Source organism: Giraffa tippelskirchi, chromosome 10 (genome assembly GCF_054371585.1).
Source record: "Giraffa tippelskirchi isolate mGirTip1 chromosome 10, T2T-mGirTip1v1.2.pri, whole genome shotgun sequence".
Classification (NCBI taxonomy): Eukaryota; Metazoa; Chordata; class Mammalia; order Artiodactyla; family Giraffidae; genus Giraffa; species Giraffa tippelskirchi.
The window spans coordinates 110,228,649-110,243,299 of record NC_137284.1 but is presented as its reverse complement, the minus strand read 5'-3'; the positions used below and the strand labels follow the sequence as shown (position 1 = coordinate 110,243,299).

At 38.0% G+C, this 14,651-nt stretch overlaps 1 protein-coding gene across 2 annotated transcripts in view; it reads left to right on the top strand.

Moving 5' to 3' along the window:
• The window catches only part of ITPRID1 (ITPR interacting domain containing 1), a 99,013-nt gene that overhangs the window by 33,711 nt on the left and 50,651 nt on the right, over positions 1 to 14,651 (top strand). The window lies entirely within an intron of this gene.

Below are 14,651 nucleotides of genomic sequence, written 5' to 3'. Positions count from 1 at the left end.
TATTAAACACCTACTAGCAATGCATATGTACATGTAAATTTCAAAATAATTACTACAGAAATGTTCGATATTCCTGGGGCTGATATAGTTTGTGTTCTGTATAACAAAAACACTATATGATCTGAATAGGCTAATGGAATGGATTTTACACAGAACTGGGACTGGGTGAATACGTTCTTACTCCTACTGACAGTTGCTTGCTGTTGCACAAGTCTTACCAATTTAGTGGACCTTAGTTTTTCCATCTATGATAAAGAAAGAAGGGCAGATAATTTTTAAGTTCTCTGCTGGCACTTATAATCTAAATTAAGTGATTCTATAACCATCATATTAAACTCTCAATGGAAACGAGTTGCCTAGATGTAACTTTCCAAGTCATCTCTTGGGTTGATGTTATATCATCCCAGACAACAGAGTAGGAAGTCTTTCTCTACTGCTGGGTCTTATGCTGCCATTCAGCCATCACTATGATTCAGCATTTCCATGATCCTATAACAGAGCTAAACTAAAAGTAGACAGGGTTTAGTGAAGCAAAATAAAGCAAATGAAGCTCGTGCGTTTCCTGGAAGGAAATATGCAAATTTTAAATTTAATTTAGTGTGGTGTCAAACACATCTTTTTCATTACAAAGTGTATGTATGGGCCTCATTTTGCTAAATGCTGTTTAGAAATTATGCATTAGTAATTATAGGGTCCTGCTGATTACATAAATTGTTATCCTGCTCTTCGAAGTAATTACCACCTAACCTACATTGAGGTTTATAAGACAGAAATAAGCATCTGTTTTCCATCTAATTGAATGATTCTCAGTGAAGCTGGAGGTCCCCTTGCTGATAAAAACTGCCTTCCTTGACATTCAATTAAGAGGTATGCTGATATCATGTAAGTCACCTCAGTCATTCCGAAGAATGATTTGGAAAGTTAGGCAAAAGTGCTAATCTACACTTAATCTCAGATTCAGAGAGCAAATTAAGATAGGTGAAGGTTAACCTAATGGAGAAAATATGAATTCTAGTAAAGCAAATGTGATTTTATTACTTTCAAAACCAGTGTTGTTAACCCAAGAAAAATAGGACTGAGAAGAAATAAGTAAAACTAGCTTGATTAATGGGGAAAGGGGAAACTATTACTTTGAGATATACACATATCTGAATGGATTCAGTCAGTTCAGTTCAGTCGCTCAGTCATGTCCGACTCTTTGTGACCCCATGAACCGCAGCACGCCAGGCCTCCCTATCCATCACCAACTCTCTGAGTCTACCCAAACCCATGTCCATTGAGTCAGTGATGCCATCCAGTCATCTCATCCTCTGTCATCCCCTTCTCCTCCTGCCCTCAATCTTTCCCAGCATCAGGGTCTTTTCCAATGAGTCAGCTCTTCGTATCAGGTGGCCAAAGTATTGGAGTATCTGAATGGATTATATGTACATAAATTATATATGCACATATTATATATATGTATATATATATTTGCACATATGAAATAATGAACATTGACACAAAGTTCAAAAGATGACTTTACACCAAAGATTAAGGCACATGGACTGTTTGACCAATAGGATGTGGAAGAAGTGATGCTGTGCCTCTTCCAAGCATCTCCTTTAACCCATCCGACTGCCTCCTGGCTCTTGAGATACCTGCTCTTGGAACATTTCTTCTGAGAACCTGGTCTTCATACTGTGCGAAAAGTGCAACACATGGGTATGCCACATGTGTGACCACTTTGAATAAATATCCCTGTGAATACATCATCCTTATTACCCAGTCCAATCAGACTTTCAAATGACTCCAGCCTAGATGCTATCTGACTGCAACTGCCTGAAACAATCCAAGCAACAAATGCATAGCTGAGCTGAATCAGTCCACGGAACTGTGAAAGTAATAATAAATTGTAGTTTTAAGCCATATGTGTGAAAATGAAAGTGTTTGTCCCTCAGTTGTGACCGGCTCTTTGTGACCCCTTGGATTGTAGCTCACCAGGCTCCTCTGTCCATGGAATTCTCCAGGCAAGAATATTGGAGTGGGTTGCCATTTCCTTCTCTAGGGGGTCTTCCTGACGCAGGGACTTAACCTGGAGCTCCCGCATTGCAGGCAGATTCTTTACTGTCTGAGCCAACAGGGAAGCAACAATAAATTGTAGTTTTAAGCCACACAGATACACACAAATAGATGAAAGCATGTAATGAACTCTTCAAATACCTTTAACACTTAGTTTAAAGACATTTTATACTTCATCTACTCATGTACAAATGCTCTGAACATTAGCAGACAAAGTGTATTTAAGCATTTCCCTAAATAAATGAGCAAAATCTCTTCTTATAGGACTCAAGGCCACAAATGCACCATCCTCCCTTTATCACTGAAAAATTATCATTGGAATGACAAAGAATATAAATATAAGAAGGAAACAAATAACAGTGTGATTAGAAAATTTAGAACAAAATCAATCATTCATATTCTAGAATCCTTGAAGAGTTTGTTTGAGATGTATTGTGAGTGAAGTTGCAGATGAATCTATATTAAGAGCTCACCTAGGTTTTAAAGAGTTAAGTGTACATGTTATGGTCATAATTTTCAAAAGAATCTAAGTTAACTCTCAAATTAGGCAAAGTATACCTTTCCTGTCACTTTTTAATATCAGCAAACACAGAAAATTTACCACAATATCTAGTAGTTCCCAGTTACAGGCTATTTCAAGAAATGCCCACAAATGAAAGAATGACTACAAAGAATCATTAAGAATCCTCAGAAATAAATATCCTCAGTGAGATGTATGAAGACACTGCTTCTATGTAAGAGAACAACCTCTAGTAAGTAACCATTCCTTTCAGGTAAAATACAGTGTCTGATACTGTTTTTGGTAATGACTAAGTAACCTCCAATGTCCAACCCTCCCACAGATAAATCTGAATTCTCAACAAAACAACCTAAAGTCACTAGAGAGTGACCAAAAGCAGGCAGACTGTGCAGAAGGCTTCAACACTGGGAATAAAAGAATGCCACGGAGTGAATTTTCTGTTTTTATTTTTTTTTTTTAAGTCATTTAGCCTAAAGCAAGAGCTAATTTACACCACTCTAAAAATTTTTACAGAAATTATCAGTCTTACTAGCTAGAAAAATCAGAAGACAGAGTTTAGGGCAATAACAAAAGCTGAAAAGTGAGGGGAGAAATCCAGAAAAGAGAGAGTCTAGAGGACAATCTTCAAGAGTCTGAATATGAAATCTACTCACATCGCTAGTCAAACTAAACATGCGTGAGGAAGACTTTAAGAATCTCAGCTAAAGTTAAAAGAATGAAATGACATTTCCAACTGCACTTTGATTCTAGCCAGTTTTCCCGACTGCTAAAACATCATATCATTTACAATGTCTTGGTACAATAAAAAATTACTGGAAAATATAAGAAAAAAATAAGAAAATATAACTTATGCTCAAGAAATAGGCAATTAATGGAGACAAACTGTGAGAAAACCAAGATGTTGGAATCAGCAAAAAAAAGTATCTTAAAGAGCTTATTCTAATCACGCTGAAGGATTTAAAGAAAAAATATGCTCACAATTAATGAAACAAGAGAAAATCTGAAAAGCAAAATAGGAATTATAATAAAAATGAAATGGAAATCTTGTAAGTGAAAATCTATAATTTCTGAAATATAGAACTTACTGGATGGGTGTAAGAGCTGATGAGCTTTATTTTAAATGAGAAAATAAAGACTTGGGAACTTGATACCAATAGAAAGTATCCAATAAACTGTAGAACAGGAGAAAAAAGACATTAAAAATTACATGAGAAAAAAATTATCTGAGTCTTAGGAGCCTGTAGGACAACATCAAAAGTTAAATATACATGAAAGTGCAGTCAGAGGAGAGAATGGAGAGACCTGGGCAGGAATGAAATCTGAAGAAGTAATTATGAAAAATTTCCCAAATTCATTCAAAGATTCACATTTACAGATTCAAGAAGCTCAGCATTTCCCAAGTATGAAAAGTACACAGAAAACTATACTTAGTGTCAAAATTATAATGAGAAAATATTCAAACAGGGACATAAAAATTACATGGTGTATATCAGTTCAGTTCAGTTCAGTTCAGTTCAGGTCAGTCGCTCAGTCGTGTCCGACTCTGTGACCCCATGAATTGCAGCACGCCAGGCCTCCCTGACCATCACCAACTCCCGGAGTCTACCCAAACCCATGTCCATCGAATCAGTGATGCCATCCAAGCATCTCATCCTCTGTCGTCCCTTTCTCCTCCTGCCCCCAATCCTACCCAACATTAGGGTCTTTTCCAATGAGTCAGTTCTTTGCATCAGGTGGCGAAAGTATTGGAGTTTCAGCTTCAACATCAGTCCTTCCAATGAAGACCCAGGACTGATCTCCTTTAGGATGGATTGATTGGATCTCCTTGCAGTCCAAGGGACCCTCAAGAGTCTTCTCCAACACCACAGTTCAAAAGCATCAATTCTGCAGCACTCGGCTTTCTTCACCGTCCAACTCTCACATCCATACATGACCACTGGAAAAACCATAGCCTTGACTAGATGGACCTTTGTTGGCAAAGTAATGTCTCTGCTTTTAAATATGCTATCTAGGTTGGTCATAACCTTCCTTCCAAGGAGTAAGCATCTTTTAATTTCATGGCTGCAATCACCATCTACAGTGATTTTGGAGCCCAAAAAATAAACTCTGACACTGTTTCCACTGTTTCCCCATCTATTTCCCATGAAGAGATGGGACCAGATGCCATGATCTTAGTTTTCTGAATGCTGAGCTTTAAGCCAACTTTTTCACTCTCCTCTTTCACTTTCATCAAGAGGCTCTTCAGTTCTTCTTCGCTTTCTGCCATAAGGGTGGTGTCATCTGCATATCTGAGGTTATTGATATTTCTCCGGAAATCTTGATTCCAGCTTGTGTTTCTTCCAGCCCAGCGTTTCTCATGATGTACTCTGCATAAAAGTTAAATAAGCAGGGTGACAATATACAGCCTTGACGTACTCCTTTTCCTATTTGGAACCAGTCTGTTGTTCCATGTCCAGTTCTAACTGTTGCTTCCTGACCTGCATACAGATTTCTCAAGAGACAGGTCAGATGGTCTAGTATTCCCATCTCTTTCAGAATTTTCCACAGTTTATTGTGATCCACACAGTCAAAGGCTTTGGTATAGTCAATAAAGCAGAAATAGATGTTTTTCTGGAACTCTCTTGCTTTTTTGATAATCCAGCGGATATTGGCAATTTGATCTCTGGTTCCTCTGCCTTTTCTAAAACCAGCTTGAACATCTGGAAGTTCACGGTTCACGTATTGCATATAAGGGAATAAAATTTGAGTGACTGAAAACTTTTCATTAGAAATGATGGAGACCAGCAGGCAGTAACTGTCAACCAGATTCTGTACACAGCAAAATTGTCCTTCAGGAAGGAAAATAAAGATAAAAGAAATTTTAGAAACAAGAAAACTAACATTATCAGCATACCTGTACTGTAAACAATGCTAAAGGATACTCTTCAGACTAATGATAGATAATGAACTGTGATGTTTATACCAAACACCAACATAATACCTATGACAATTTTAGCTTGGAGGATGGGGAGGCTGGTAAATGGATCAATACAGCTCAGAGTTTTTACATCTCATGGAAATGATATTAAATTTAAGTACACTGTGTAAATTTGAGGTTATAAAGCAACCATTTAAAAATATAGTTAAAGCAAAATGCTAATAGAAAAATTAAAATATAATTCAAAAAATACAACGAAGACAGTAGGTGACAGATTGAATACTAGAGAAAAATTGCTGAATAAAAAGTAGGAGACATGTGTGAGAAATTATTTAAGAATCAAGTGGAAAAATGGAATAGATATAATAAACAAAATGTCAAGGAAGACAGATCCAAGGAGTATATTATATAGACGTAACAGGTGGTTAGAATTAGACTCGTCCTGTCTTAGTTTTGACTGAGGTTCTAAAAAAGATAGATATTAGATACAAAGTCAGTATGTGACAAATTTGTATATGCTACTTTTCTAAGGAAATTGTAGGACCCAGTTACACAGCTAGTGAACCCATTGTGTATTTTAAAAGGGGCCAAGTCACAGAGAGAGAGAGAAAAGATTGATGAAGATATTTCACTGGGGAACAGTCAGGCCCTGCTGTGTGCCCTTCCATCATTTGGAGGAGGACTGGAGATGCTACTTTGAGTATCAAGCAGCAAGAGGCCCCTGAAGGAGACCACTCACAGAGCAATTTCAGTAAATTTAAGAAAAACAGTCACAGTGTGACTGGTAGTGTCCTGGGCATTTCACATGCATTACATCTTTTAATTCTCAAAATAACCACTGAGTTGGGCATTATTACTACTTCTAATTATTAGATTAAGAAACTGTAAGACAAAGATGTTAAGTATCTTTCCATAGCCCCATAGTTAAAAGGGGTTCCAGGTTTCAAATTCAGGTCAGCTAGTACCAGAGTCTGTGCTCTTAAATACTGTAAGAGTATTCATATAACTTTGAAATGACTCCTCTGCGGCTGGAAGACACATGGTTGGTGCATGAGAATAATAACACAGGCTGTAAAATGGATTATGACTCAAGGCTGAAAGCTGCTCAAGAACCAGTCAAGAAGGCAAGAGAAGAGTTGACCACAATATTTTCTCAATTTTAAGATGAACAATTTTTCATTGAAATCAAGATATATTTTACAATTGATGGCAGGTCATAATTGGCAGATGGCTCTTTTTCTTTTTGAGTAGTATATAAATAATAGAAGTCTTAAAATTAATGGTATCTAATACCATTTGGTGGCAATGGGCGTAGAGAAAAGTAAATGCCACCTGACCAAACTACAGACTCTGCAGTGAGTCATGTTTACAATGCCATAAGAGTATAAACACTGTGGATTGGTTTTTGGCTTTGAGAATCAACAAATAGGCAAACACGGAAGCTTAATTCTGGCACACAACAAGTTGGAAATATCAAACTGAACATTTTCAAAGTAGAATTGTATCTGTTGGGAAGTGGTCAATGAAAAGTCTGAAGACAAATGGAGGAAAGAATATGGACTTTCCTCCAAAAAGAAAACAGATGGCACCTAACCTAGGTGACTGAGAAGTGGTTTCTATAAACATATGAGCAAGCTGAAAACCAACAATGAATGGTGCCAAATTCTAGGTTTAGAAATTTTAGGGAGAAATTACCACTATCAGGACTACAAGGGCAGGGGAAGGAGTAGTGACAAAAACCTGGGACAAAGAGTTACACAGAAAGCTGTGGCTTTTTGTAGAGGGAGGCAACCAAACTATGGGTGACCCAGGAGGGAGGCAGGAGGAAAAATGAACACTCCAAACTCCTTCCCTCGCCATTCTCCCATCTCCAGGGCCAAACTCAAGATGATACCAGATATCAAGGAAGCTCATTGATTCAGTCCACGTGGGACACAGAGAGTAGGGTGGAAAAGAAAAGATACTAGATCTGGGGAAGCAAATAGAAAACACTAAACACAGTGCACAAATGTCTTTACCTTAAGTAGAAATCCGGCAAGATAGTGAATAAAGCTAATAGACTGAGCGAGAAAAGTTTAGACACGTGATAGGCAGATAGATAGTTACATAAGTACATACATATGTAAGGACAAAGGGAGTGGAGAAGCAGTGTAAATTAGCTAAACCTTATTGTTTACAGTGGAATCAGAAGGACTTGGATTCAAATTCTACCTATTTCCCTGCTTAAAATGGCTAACCTAGTGCAAGTCAGTCAAACTCCATGCTTCAATTTCCTAAAAAGCAAACTAATAGCAATATAATCTATAGAGTTGTCATGAAGATCACATGAGTTAATTCATGTGAGTGAATTGGAATATGTTAAGCACTCCATAATATGTTATTGAAAATGAGTCAAAAATAGAGATGAAGTATATTGTTTAGAAATAAACTGTATAACAAGAAGAATCACACATCAGTTCAGTTCAGTTCAGTCACTCAGTCGTGTCTGACTCTTTGCGACCCCATGAATCACAGCACGCCAGGCCTCCCTGTCCATCACCAACTCCCGGAGTTCACCCAAACCCATGTCTATCGAGTCGGTGATTCCATCCAACCACCTCATCCTCTGTCGTCCCCTTCTCCTCCTGCCCCCAATCCTTCCCAGCATCAGGGTCTTTTCCAATGAGTCAACTCTCGCATGAGGTGGCCAAAGTATTGGAGTTTCAGCTTCAACATCAGTCCTTCCAATGAATGCCCAGGACTGATCTCCTTTAGGATGGACTGGTTGGATCTCCTTGCAGTCCAAGGGACTCTCAAGAGTCTTCTCCAACACCACAGTTCAAAAGCATCAATTCTTCGGTGCTCAGCTTTCTTTATAGTCCAACTCTCACATCCACACATGACCACTGGAAAAACCATAGCCTTGGCTAGATGGACTTTTGTTGGCAAAGTAGTATCTCTGCTTTTAAATATACTATCTAGGTTGGCCATAACTTTCCTTCCAAGGAGTAAGTGTCTTTTAATTTCATGGCTGCAATCACCATCTGCAGTGATTTTGCAGCCCCCCAAAATAAAGTCTGACACTGTTTCCACTGTTTCCCCATCTATTTCCCATGAAGAGATGGGACCAGATGCCATGATCTTAGTTTTCTGAATGCTGAGCTTTAAGCCAACTTTTTCACTCTCCTCTTTCACTTTCATCAAGAGGCTCTTCAGTTCTTCTTCGCTTTCTGCCATAAGGGTGGTGTCATCTGCATATCTGAGGTTATTGATATTTCTCCGGAAATCTTGATTCCAGCTTGTGTTTCTTCCAGCCCAGCGTTTCTCATGATGTACTCTGCATAAAAGTTAAATAAGCAGGGTGACAATATACAGCCTTGACGTACTCCTTTTCCTATTTGGAACCAGTCTGTTGTTCCATGTCCAGTTCTAACTGTTGCTTCCTGACCTGCATACAGATTTCTCAAGAGACAGGTCAGATGGTCTAGTATTCCCATCTCTTTCAGAATTTTCCACAGTTTATTGTGATCCACACAGTCAAAGGCTTTGGTATAGTCAATAAAGCAGAAATAGATGTTTTTCTGGAACTCTCTTGCTTTTTTGATAATCCAGCGGATATTGGCAATTTGATCTCTGGTTCCTCTGCCTTTTCTAAAACCAGCTTGAACATCTGGAAGTTCACGGTTCACGTATTGCATATAAGGGAATAAAATTTGAGTGACTGAAAACTTTTCATTAGAAATGATGGAGACCAGCAGGCAGTAACTGTCAACCAGATTCTGTACACAGCAAAATTGTCCTTCAGGAAGGAAAATAAAGATAAAAGAAATTTTAGAAACAAGAAAACTAACATTATCAGCATACCTGTACTGTAAACAATGCTAAAGGATACTCTTCAGACTAATGATAGATAATGAACTGTGATGTTTATACCAAACACCAACATAATACCTATGACAATTTTAGCTTGGAGGATGGGGAGGCTGGTAAATGGATCAATACAGCTCAGAGTTTTTACATCTCATGGAAATGATATTAAATTTAAGTACACTGTGTAAATTTGAGGTTATAAAGCAACCATTTAAAAATATAGTTAAAGCAAAATGCTAATAGAAAAATTAAAATATAATTCAAAAAATACAACGAAGACAGTAGGTGACAGATTGAATACTAGAGAAAAATTGCTGAATAAAAAGTAGGAGACATGTGTGAGAAATTATTTAAGAATCAAGTGGAAAAATGGAATAGATATAATAAACAAAATGTCAAGGAAGACAGATCCAAGGAGTATATTATATAGACGTAACAGGTGGTTAGAATTAGACTCGTCCTGTCTTAGTTTTGACTGAGGTTCTAAAAAAGATAGATATTAGATACAAAGTCAGTATGTGACAAATTTGTATATGCTACTTTTCTAAGGAAATTGTAGGACCCAGTTACACAGCTAGTGAACCCATTGTGTATTTTAAAAGGGGCCAAGTCACAGAGAGAGAGAGAAAAGATTGATGAAGATATTTCACTGGGGAACAGTCAGGCCCTGCTGTGTGCCCTTCCATCATTTGGAGGAGGACTGGAGATGCTACTTTGAGTATCAAGCAGCAAGAGGCCCCTGAAGGAGACCACTCACAGAGCAATTTCAGTAAATTTAAGAAAAACAGTCACAGTGTGACTGGTAGTGTCCTGGGCATTTCACATGCATTACATCTTTTAATTCTCAAAATAACCACTGAGTTGGGCATTATTACTACTTCTAATTATTAGATTAAGAAACTGTAAGACAAAGATGTTAAGTATCTTTCCATAGCCCCATAGTTAAAAGGGGTTCCAGGTTTCAAATTCAGGTCAGCTAGTACCAGAGTCTGTGCTCTTAAATACTGTAAGAGTATTCATATAACTTTGAAATGACTCCTCTGCGGCTGGAAGACACATGGTTGGTGCATGAGAATAATAACACAGGCTGTAAAATGGATTATGACTCAAGGCTGAAAGCTGCTCAAGAACCAGTCAAGAAGGCAAGAGAAGAGTTGACCACAATATTTTCTCAATTTTAAGATGAACAATTTTTCATTGAAATCAAGATATATTTTACAATTGATGGCAGGTCATAATTGGCAGATGGCTCTTTTTCTTTTTGAGTAGTATATAAATAATAGAAGTCTTAAAATTAATGGTATCTAATACCATTTGGTGGCAATGGGCGTAGAGAAAAGTAAATGCCACCTGACCAAACTACAGACTCTGCAGTGAGTCATGTTTACAATGCCATAAGAGTATAAACACTGTGGATTGGTTTTTGGCTTTGAGAATCAACAAATAGGCAAACACGGAAGCTTAATTCTGGCACACAACAAGTTGGAAATATCAAACTGAACATTTTCAAAGTAGAATTGTATCTGTTGGGAAGTGGTCAATGAAAAGTCTGAAGACAAATGGAGGAAAGAATATGGACTTTCCTCCAAAAAGAAAACAGATGGCACCTAACCTAGGTGACTGAGAAGTGGTTTCTATAAACATATGAGCAAGCTGAAAACCAACAATGAATGGTGCCAAATTCTAGGTTTAGAAATTTTAGGGAGAAATTACCACTATCAGGACTACAAGGGCAGGGGAAGGAGTAGTGACAAAAACCTGGGACAAAGAGTTACACAGAAAGCTGTGGCTTTTTGTAGAGGGAGGCAACCAAACTATGGGTGACCCAGGAGGGAGGCAGGAGGAAAAATGAACACTCCAAACTCCTTCCCTCGCCATTCTCCCATCTCCAGGGCCAAACTCAAGATGATACCAGATATCAAGGAAGCTCATTGATTCAGTCCACGTGGGACACAGAGAGTAGGGTGGAAAAGAAAAGATACTAGATCTGGGGAAGCAAATAGAAAACACTAAACACAGTGCACAAATGTCTTTACCTTAAGTAGAAATCCGGCAAGATAGTGAATAAAGCTAATAGACTGAGCGAGAAAAGTTTAGACACGTGATAGGCAGATAGATAGTTACATAAGTACATACATATGTAAGGACAAAGGGAGTGGAGAAGCAGTGTAAATTAGCTAAACCTTATTGTTTACAGTGGAATCAGAAGGACTTGGATTCAAATTCTACCTATTTCCCTGCTTAAAATGGCTAACCTAGTGCAAGTCAGTCAAACTCCATGCTTCAATTTCCTAAAAAGCAAACTAATAGCAATATAATCTATAGAGTTGTCATGAAGATCACATGAGTTAATTCATGTGAGTGAATTGGAATATGTTAAGCACTCCATAATATGTTATTGAAAATGAGTCAAAAATAGAGATGAAGTATATTGTTTAGAAATAAACTGTATAACAAGAAGAATCACACATCAGTTCAGTTCAGTTCAGTCACTCAGTCGTGTCTGACTCTTTGCGACCCCATGAATCACAGCACGCCAGGCCTCCCTGTCCATCACCAACTCCCGGAGTTCACCCAAACCCATGTCTATCGAGTCGGTGATTCCATCCAACCACCTCATCCTCTGTCGTCCCCTTCTCCTCCTGCCCCCAATCCTTCCCAGCATCAGGGTCTTTTCCAATGAGTCAACTCTCGCATGAGGTGGCCAAAGTATTGGAGTTTCAGCTTCAACATCAGTCCTTCCAATGAATGCCCAGGACTGATCTCCTTTAGGATGGACTGGTTGGATCTCCTTGCAGTCCAAGGGACTCTCAAGAGTCTTCTCCAACACCACAGTTCAAAAGCATCAATTCTTCGGTGCTCAGCTTTCTTTATAGTCCAACTCTCACATCCACACATGACCACTGGAAAAACCATAGCCTTGGCTAGATGGACTTTTGTTGGCAAAGTAGTATCTCTGCTTTTAAATATACTATCTAGGTTGGCCATAACTTTCCTTCCAAGGAGTAAGTGTCTTTTAATTTCATGGCTGCAATCACCATCTGCAGTGATTTTGCAGCCCCCCAAAATAAAGTCTGACACTGTTTCCACTGTTTCCCCATCTATTTCCCATGAAGAGATGGGACCAGATGCCATGATCTTAGTTTTCTGAATGCTGAGCTTTAAGCCAACTTTTTCACTCTCCTCTTTCACTTTCATCAAGAGGCTCTTCAGTTCTTCTTCGCTTTCTGCCATAAGGGTGGTGTCATCTGCATATCTGAGGTTATTGATATTTCTCCGGAAATCTTGATTCCAGCTTGTGTTTCTTCCAGCCCAGCGTTTCTCATGATGTACTCTGCATAAAAGTTAAATAAGCAGGGTGACAATATACAGCCTTGACGTACTCCTTTTCCTATTTGGAACCAGTCTGTTGTTCCATGTCCAGTTCTAACTGTTGCTTCCTGACCTGCATACAGATTTCTCAAGAGACAGGTCAGATGGTCTAGTATTCCCATCTCTTTCAGAATTTTCCACAGTTTATTGTGATCCACACAGTCAAAGGCTTTGGTATAGTCAATAAAGCAGAAATAGATGTTTTTCTGGAACTCTCTTGCTTTTTTGATAATCCAGCGGATATTGGCAATTTGATCTCTGGTTCCTCTGCCTTTTCTAAAACCAGCTTGAACATCTGGAAGTTCACGGTTCACGTATTGCATATAAGGGAATAAAATTTGAGTGACTGAAAACTTTTCATTAGAAATGATGGAGACCAGCAGGCAGTAACTGTCAACCAGATTCTGTACACAGCAAAATTGTCCTTCAGGAAGGAAAATAAAGATAAAAGAAATTTTAGAAACAAGAAAACTAACATTATCAGCATACCTGTACTGTAAACAATGCTAAAGGATACTCTTCAGACTAATGATAGATAATGAACTGTGATGTTTATACCAAACACCAACATAATACCTATGACAATTTTAGCTTGGAGGATGGGGAGGCTGGTAAATGGATCAATACAGCTCAGAGTTTTTACATCTCATGGAAATGATATTAAATTTAAGTACACTGTGTAAATTTGAGGTTATAAAGCAACCATTTAAAAATATAGTTAAAGCAAAATGCTAATAGAAAAATTAAAATATAATTCAAAAAATACAACGAAGACAGTAGGTGACAGATTGAATACTAGAGAAAAATTGCTGAATAAAAAGTAGGAGACATGTGTGAGAAATTATTTAAGAATCAAGTGGAAAAATGGAATAGATATAATAAACAAAATGTCAAGGAAGACAGATCCAAGGAGTATATTATATAGACGTAACAGGTGGTTAGAATTAGACTCGTCCTGTCTTAGTTTTGACTGAGGTTCTAAAAAAGATAGATATTAGATACAAAGTCAGTATGTGACAAATTTGTATATGCTACTTTTCTAAGGAAATTGTAGGACCCAGTTACACAGCTAGTGAACCCATTGTGTATTTTAAAAGGGGCCAAGTCACAGAGAGAGAGAGAAAAGATTGATGAAGATATTTCACTGGGGAACAGTCAGGCCCTGCTGTGTGCCCTTCCATCATTTGGAGGAGGACTGGAGATGCTACTTTGAGTATCAAGCAGCAAGAGGCCCCTGAAGGAGACCACTCACAGAGCAATTTCAGTAAATTTAAGAAAAACAGTCACAGTGTGACTGGTAGTGTCCTGGGCATTTCACATGCATTACATCTTTTAATTCTCAAAATAACCACTGAGTTGGGCATTATTACTACTTCTAATTATTAGATTAAGAAACTGTAAGACAAAGATGTTAAGTATCTTTCCATAGCCCCATAGTTAAAAGGGGTTCCAGGTTTCAAATTCAGGTCAGCTAGTACCAGAGTCTGTGCTCTTAAATACTGTAAGAGTATTCATATAACTTTGAAATGACTCCTCTGCGGCTGGAAGACACATGGTTGGTGCATGAGAATAATAACACAGGCTGTAAAATGGATTATGACTCAAGGCTGAAAGCTGCTCAAGAACCAGTCAAGAAGGCAAGAGAAGAGTTGACCACAATATTTTCTCAATTTTAAGATGAACAATTTTTCATTGAAATCAAGATATATTTTACAATTGATGGCAGGTCATAATTGGCAGATGGCTCTTTTTCTTTTTGAGTAGTATATAAATAATAGAAGTCTTAAAATTAATGGTATCTAATACCATTTGGTGGCAATGGGCGTAGAGAAAAGTAAATGCCACCTGACCAAACTACAGACTCTGCAGTGAGTCATGTTTACAATGCCATAAGAGTATAAACACTGTGGATTGGTTTTTGGCTTTGAGAATCAA